General features: G+C 37.2%; 1 protein-coding gene across 1 annotated transcript in view; it reads right to left on the reverse strand.

Annotated features, from left to right (window-relative positions):
• The window catches only part of Mwh (multiple wing hairs), a 43,863-nt gene extending 40,456 nt beyond the window's left edge, over positions 1-3,407 (reverse strand). The window contains exon 1 of the mRNA XM_076896746.1: positions 3,342-3,407. The gene's annotated coding sequence lies outside the window, so the exon portion shown is untranslated. The remainder of the gene's footprint in view (positions 1-3,341) is intronic.
• Between the last annotated feature and the right edge of the window lie 4,898 nt (positions 3,408-8,305).

Below are 8,305 nucleotides of genomic sequence, written 5' to 3' on the forward strand. Positions count from 1 at the left end.
TTACAATGCTTTTTTATATTCACTTAAAAGTACCACTGATCGATAAGAAACGTGGCGCAGTTAAACTTAATTAATTCAACATACAAACACTAGAACAATGCGCAATGATTTTAACACCTTTTTCTAACCACTGTACGCAATAAAATTTGTCGAAGTAACACACTTCGACTTCTCGATACCGTCAACTACCTCGAACATTGATTATACAAACAAACACGGTTACTCTCAACACATTCTCACCGTATTTCATAAACACGTAAACCCGTCTTCCGCCAGCTAAATTAATCGATATTTTATGGACACCCTGTGTATTAATCACGAGGCGATGTTTTAATACGCGATAGAACCGATCGAACGAGTTCCAACGAGTGCACTCCTTCGATCGTTCCTCTCGAGGCCCTTTCCGGGATCTTAATCCGGCTCACGCGCGGTTTCGCTTGTTTCCGCCATTTAAAATCGATCGTTCTGCCAAACGAAACGCGTGGCCCGATCGTATCCGTGGATCTCGCGATTATCGTGGCGCAGCCAACTCGCGGATACGGTTTATTAGCATCTGGGGGTATTAAATCGTCCGTTACATCGGGTACAACGTAAATTGGTACCGAGTTACAAGTTGCGTTTAACGAGTCGCCGTCGAAGGAGTCGACCGCGCGCAACGTGGAACGTATTACGGCTACGGGCACAGAATAAAATGTCCCTGCCGCGTATTTACGTAAATTGGTGCGTACGCTGGCTAATAAAATCATTACGCCGGAGCGGAGAATCTACGGGCACGAAATCCAAGCACCGTTATCCGTCCAAGATGGACATCGAACGGCTGATTTACTCGAACCCGCAATGGAAATCGTCCCCATTATCGGCCAGTTTATTCGATACAAAGGACGACGATCTACATATGCACGCGTACAGCGGGTAAAGGGAATATTGAAACGGTAGCACGACTTCTGTGCGTTTAATTTAATGCTTTTTTTTTCCCTACGATTTATGTTCTACTTATTTCTACTAACAAGGAGTCTAAATAATTTACCGCTGAAACGAAGGAACTGTTCGAGAAAGAAGAATCTGTTTGCGTAACGATAGGTAAACAATCTTAAGGATCGATTAGAAATACTTTCCCTCGCTCTTAGTGGTCGCTAGATCGATTTCGAAAACAGATGACGACCATTGGACGTTGAGTATATCGGTGGGCGTATGGTGATTGGGTAAATACAGGAAAAAATTGGTTCTACATATTGAAACGTAAGTTACGCAATTTCTATTATGTATATAATGAAGCAACAATGGAAATTTCATTAGAAAAAAGTGCAAAAAAAATGTTGCTACGTTGAATACCACAAACAATTGCAAAACAATGTTTCTAGGTCTAGAAAAACACGAGACACCGATAATTCCAATATTAAGAAATACGCGTACTCCTGATCCACAAGATAAATTCCAATTTTCTCGTAAACCATCGAACTGAGAGGGTTACCTTAAGAATCTAAAACCAGAACCTTCGACCTTATTTTCTCGGCTATACAAGCTGCTTTCGTCGAGTCGGAACTATTACAAGAATCGTGCCTACATGGTTCGATACATAAAATGTCCCTGACACGAATCGACGCCGAACGAGTCGAAAATTTCACCGTATGATTAATTGGTCACCGTCGAAAGAGGAATGCTTCCTATTCACAGCGGCGGAGAGAACGATCGGGGCAAGAAACGCCTAATTTATTATGCCTGACTCGCTCCTGTATCATTAATTTCTCCGAGCCTAAATAATTACTCTAGTTACTAGTTGGCGGCAAGTTTTACGTGCTCAGACCCACGTGGTTGCGCAATAGACATTCGCTGAATCGTAAGTCATGAATGCTGTCGCGACGAAGGAACTGTCGGCCAAAAGACAGGGTGACAATGTCAACTGAACGAAGTTGGAGAACCGCGCGTTTAACCCAACGTAACTGAACTGAAATCAATGTTGCCCTGCAACTAATCATTCGACTCATAGACTACGAATTAAAGACATTACGTATACATTTTAATATTCCTTTTAATCGTTTCAAAGCGTAATCATTAGCGTAACTTAAGAGAAGTATTGTCATATTTTTTACTAAAATATAGAAAAGTGATAAAAAGTGGACGTTTGCAATCTTAGCAGATGTTAAAAGTGTGGTCTTCAAGAACAGATTCTTAGACGAATAGAAAATGCAAATTCTACATCTGTTTGATAAAATTTTAGTCGTATCTTCTATGGTCCCTTCGATATTTTTGTGACTAAATGTTCGCCTGTTAGACGACCATTACAGCAAATCTCAGAAAGTAATAAGTGTGCATTCATGCTTATCACCTTTGGTTGACTCATTTTACTAGTTATAAAGACATTGCGTGCGAGGTGATGTGAGCAGTACGGTAACATCTCAAGTTCGCAAAATGAGCAGGGGTTGGTAGTCGATTAGACGAGTGCTTAGTTATCCAGGGTTAATAATAATTGCAGTGAATTGACGGAGAAGGCTCTAGTCGAAGCTTGTTAATCCCACGGAACCTCTCGCGATTATTATTCATGGCGGACAGATCGTGGAAGAATAATAAACTCGATTCCACGGTTTGTTTTTCCGAGCTTGCTCATTCCGCCGATGCAAAAGGCTTTCATTGAAGAGAACAATGGCGCTCCGGAGTATTCCGTGGTTGTGTACGCAACAAACTGGGAATAATAAGTTGGTGTAATCGTTCGCGAGAAGACGCGCGAAGCGATTCTCGTATTAAAAAAGGGAGCACGGAATCCAATGAACGTCGCGATTTCTTTCGACCGCGAACGTGAACGCGTCCCCGTGTGTGCGTTAATTTATTAAACAGACTCCGTTGGCACGCGTGCGTACGTGTGCGAAAAGCTACGCGAGCTGATTCGCGGTGGTTGCGTGCCTCCTTCTGAAACTCGACCGTGTGTGAATGAAATTGCTCGTCTCGTTAAGCCTTTTTTCGCAGGCGAGAATGCATTAGAGGGATGATCGTCTGAGCCACAGAAATCTAAGTAGAACCGGCGTTCCCTTAAAGGGACGCGGCGAGGAAGTTTAAACGAGATCCTGTCGTCGTCATCTTCGGGGAAATGTTCGACAAATAAAGGACCTTAATGTCCTGCGTTCGCGTGCACGATAGACGCCTCGGATAACATGCCATTTTATTATACGTATCATTTTAAAGATACCAGATCTAATTCCTCCAGAATGTTCACCTGCCATTGAAGCATATCCGCGCGAATATTCGAACGACCGATTACAGGGCTTCTTAGTCCACTGTCGCTTTAATTGATTCACTAAAACTGATTTCCAATAAGAGCAGAGGGATCGATTTAATGGAGACGTTACCTGGATTGTCTCAAAGTCGCACACGTGTCCCGCGTTTCAACTGTCCCGATGCATGGTTCGAGGTGCACATCAGATCCAAATCATTCGCGAACCAACACGATCGAGAGGCGGGAGTCGATGTTCCTCATTGTCGAATTTCGCGTGCGACTGCCGCGAACAGCGTTGACCCGTGGCCTCGCGATACGAGAGGCATCCGTTGACGCGATCCGCGCTTTAAGACGACCGGAGGTTTACTGACACCGGCGCCTCCACCTGCTCGTAATGTAAGCCAGGCTTCAGTTTATCCTGTGATGCGTCAAGTAGAGGGGCAGAAAGGACAAACCCGGGGAGCGTGTAGCCGATAGTCGACCGTTTTCGAACCGCATGCATGTGAAATGACCACGAGACGGGCATCAGAGTTGTAGAACTAGCTTTCGGAACGAGCAATCTTCATTGGTGACGCAAAACGACTGCAACAGTTATTGCACGGTTCCGGCGTTATCGCGGGTATTCAACTCGCAAACAGGAAGTCGCACTGCATCGCCCCGATCCTTAATGATGCTCTCAATGCCGTTTATTCCATTTACATCGTATTTTTCTCTACGAATAAAACAATCTCAAGACTTTGAGGAATGTTTTAACAAAAAGAAGGAGCTACCACAATACTTTTACCAGCAGCTCCGTAATTTGAAATATGTAGAACTGGATTTTACTCGCGATCATTTAATAGTTTGGATTTTTAGTAGAGTGGTAATTGTTAAACAGTGAAAGAAAGATATAAAAAAAGGAGGGGAGTTTAATTCAAAAGTGCCGTGTAAAAGATCGTTTAGTGCAAAATATCGCCATCAGAAGTCGCGTATTACCACTGAACGTTTATATGGATGAGAAACAGGGATGCGGCTGAAGTAGGTATCCAAGATATCGACTGTGACGATAGTAATATTTAATTGCGAAAATTTTAATAATAATGCTACACAGGGTCTACAAATGAATTAATCAACCATCAATCATATATTTTTGTCCATTCTGGCTTTTAAAGCACAGCTAGATCCTTTAAGTAGACAATAATCTGACTCCAATATCGAGGCAGCAAATTATCGAACTATGCATATATAAATAAAATTGTATATATAATAAAAATTCTATTACGATTATTTGTTATCAAAATTTAAAGCATATTTAATACTCCTAATCAGTGAACTATATTACATGTCACAAACATTCGAAATTGCTTGGAGAAATAGTCATCAAATCATTACTTGTTACGTACATCATGTATTCATCATAAATTATGTACAAAATGTTATCAAATGACCAATAAAAATGTAATATAAATATTTATTATACGTTGAACGTTCTTACAGTCATTGCGTTACACTTCTTTCAGTAATATATGCAATACAAGCAAATCTGCATGGAAAACATCATTAGCCCTTGTTATATTATTGATTATGATACTTGTTCATTATATTCATCATTCCAGAGATGTAGCTGATTAAAAATCTGTAATCAGAATAAACGAAACAAAACAATTGGAATAAATATAGAAAGGTATAATTAGTTACATTAACATTTTATAATAAATGAGTTCATAAATCATTTTCAAAATTCAAACGAGGTCCACGGACAACTATGAACAATGAAACGCATAATAAAAGATAAAGAAGAATGAACATTCAAACATAATTTCATATTTATAATGTTCAGCAAATGATTAATCAACTGTGCAAGGATTAAACAAAGTTTATAATAGAATAAAAGCGTAAAAGAATAGTAATTAAGAATACTATGTAGTCGATAAGCAAGCTTGTGAACGTACCTCGAAGACAGAAGCGTGTCTTGGAAAGTTTTATCGGCAGCAGAAGCCAGCACGTTTTACCAGCAACAGAGGACGACACGAACTGACTGAGAAGGCATTTCGAAAACGTTCGAATACAGTCGAAGATGCTTGAACATAGTTTTTCAACTATGCTTCCACGTTTCATTCCGTGGCCTTGGTATTTCGCTATCTGCTTCAATTGTAAACAAATTAGATAATTGAAAAGACTTCTACTAGAAACGACACGTCTCAAAAGTACGAGTTCCAGGAAAACTCTCGTGCTCATTTTTCTCAGAAAAGTACACACCGTGTGTTATGATACACATTCTCCTAGACAATTTGTACGAAAACATTTCTATTGTCCTATATGTATGTATCTACGTGTAGAACACGTATACACGTATAATATTTCACTTTACATATTATTTTATTATCTATACGATGTTAATTACGAATATCGCAGTACATTATTTACTGAACTAATCGAATTCTTGTTGTAAGAACGAAGTTATTGCAATAAATCTCCTTCTTTCGAGCAAAATTCAACTATCAGAAAGAAGAAATATTAACTATATGGTGTTAATTGCGAATGTTACAGTATATTTGTACTGAACTACTCGAATTCTTATAGTAAGAACGAAGTTATTGCAATAAATCCCCTTCTTTCGAGCAAAATTCAACTATCGGAAGTAAGGAATATTTCAACTTAGTAAAAAAAGCCCATGAAAACATCACGTCAACAACTCAAGTAGAAGTAATTTTAAAAGCTATGGCAAAACCCCGGATAAAATGGCTTTCGCATTTTTGTAATTGAATTGAACATAATTCCCGAAGTCTCTGTTCTAAGTTATAGAGGACGCAAGTCTGTACTTCTTTACACGATCGATAATTCAGAATGTGAAATACAAAATCCTAGAAGGTGAGTAGTTATAAACTTTTACTGTCTGGAGAATATGAAGAAAATTTCCATTATCACACTTCTACAGCGTAGCTATTTAGTTTATAATTGTAATAAATTGTATTTAGTACAGGTAAAATTCTTCTCTTCTGCTAGAAATATTTTAAAAAACTTGGAAACTATAAAAGAATTTAATGTAGTAGAGAATATGTAATGTTCAGTAAAAGTTCTTTGCAAATGCGACAAATCAATTGTATATTATTAAATTATATATAATTAAAGTATGAGAATATCTAGACCGTGACACAGATACAAACAAAGTTAATTAAACAAATTAAATTCATTATTAAATAAGACAACAAGTACGTATAGTTTGTTCTTCGTTTCATACAGAATTCAAGTACTTCGTTTCATTTATTTCGTAAATTTAAATAATTAATAACAGAATTGATTGTTTAATTCTATAAACAGGAGTATATACAAAAATAATTATATTACAAGTACATACATTGTACAAGTCCTATGGATTCTACTTCAACAGGATAACGCCAATATAAGGATGACATCATCAACAGGTTCGTTCTGTTTCGTCATTATAGACTTATTATTCCCGCATACTTCTATTTGCATACTCATTCGAATAAATCTTAAACGGTACTGAAAACAATTGCTCATAATTTTATTGCTAAATTTAATTCTTTTTATATAACAATTCTTTATTACGTATGGTTTAACTTTATAATTTGTAATCACTCTCATAGATATATATCTGATTACAATGCAGTACAATAATATGCACATAACAGTAAACAAATTACTAACCAATAATAATTTCCTATGCGAATGGAAAAATTTTGTTGGAACAGGTGTTGGACAAGAACGAAAGGTTTGTTTCATTACTTTAAGTTTACATAACGAGGCAATTATTGTCAGAATCGTTCAATTATTTTGATTCAGCGTTGAACTTTTATTTGGTAATGTTCAACTGATATTTTATTAACTCGTCCTTTCATATATTAATGCTTTTTTTATATGAAAAAGTAATTAGCTTCCAAACAGTGAGTTGAAACACCAAAAAAAACGTTATACTGTTTTTGGTAAGAAATTAGTACGAAATATTCATGCGTAAACTTTTTCCTTGTATCGAAAAAATAAAAAGTGGTATCTGTATGTTCTTGGTGCCACGTTATTACCATAAATAACGATTCTGAAGGTAGAAGTGGGTGCTAGGACCGTGGCACCGTGGGCGAAAGAGAAGAAATATAGCATGAACAGGGACGTCTTACTTAAAAAAAGAAAAAACCCAGTACTTAAGAAATACATCATTTCGTCTAATAATAATAGCAATAACTAATTTAAATTTTTTGATTAAATTGTTATTGCGTTGTACAGTAGCATCCAAGGATTTAGAAAAGCCAATAAATTCGACGAAATTAAATAAAAAATCACATATAAGTGTGCATAAATATTGTTAAAATTTATTAATCGAATAAAAAGCACCATTTTCTTTTACACAAAAATACGAACAGATCGTTCATATCGTATGATACTGAGAACCTCTAAATTAATTATTATAGTTCATAGAAGTATATATCGTAGGTTGAATTATGGAAATAGTCAACAGAATTTTACAGGAAAAGTGTTGAAAGAAAATCGTGAAACGCGTGTTAAATAAGAGAAACGTTAACATTTCACTTTATTCATCGATGACATCATCACCGCAAAAACTACCAAGCCGAATCCATTTCCTGTAATTTGCATAAAACTCGCGAACAGCCACGAATAAAACAACGTTAAGATTATCTTCCTAATGCATAAAACAAACGGTGTTTTATAACAATACCAGCGGTAAAAGTTTTATCAGAATTTCACCGTCCCTGTGCGTAGGAGGAACCCGACTTCTGCAAACGCGCTAGAGCTGGACAAGAGCAACGCTTACGCGCGCTTTCCTCGCTCGTTCTTTAAACGCACACGCGCAAGCGTGCTACATTTAACACTTAACATACTCTATTTAATCTCCAACGCGTGTTACGGACTATTTCTCAGCTGAAAAATATTCAATAAGAAATTTGCAGCAACCAAGATGTTTCATACGCACATGTTTAAGTACAATTTGCACTTCCATGGAATATTTCGAAATCAAATAGCAGAATTTCAATGTATTTAGGATAATCCTGTTTCATTTCAGAGTACATTAGCAACCACTTCTTTTCGATGCCTTCGACTATGCATTCAGTCATAGTAACGTACGCTTTAAACGATATTGCT

Source organism: Xylocopa sonorina, chromosome 6 (assembly GCF_050948175.1).
Source record: "Xylocopa sonorina isolate GNS202 chromosome 6, iyXylSono1_principal, whole genome shotgun sequence".
Taxonomy (NCBI): domain Eukaryota; kingdom Metazoa; phylum Arthropoda; class Insecta; order Hymenoptera; family Apidae; genus Xylocopa; species Xylocopa sonorina.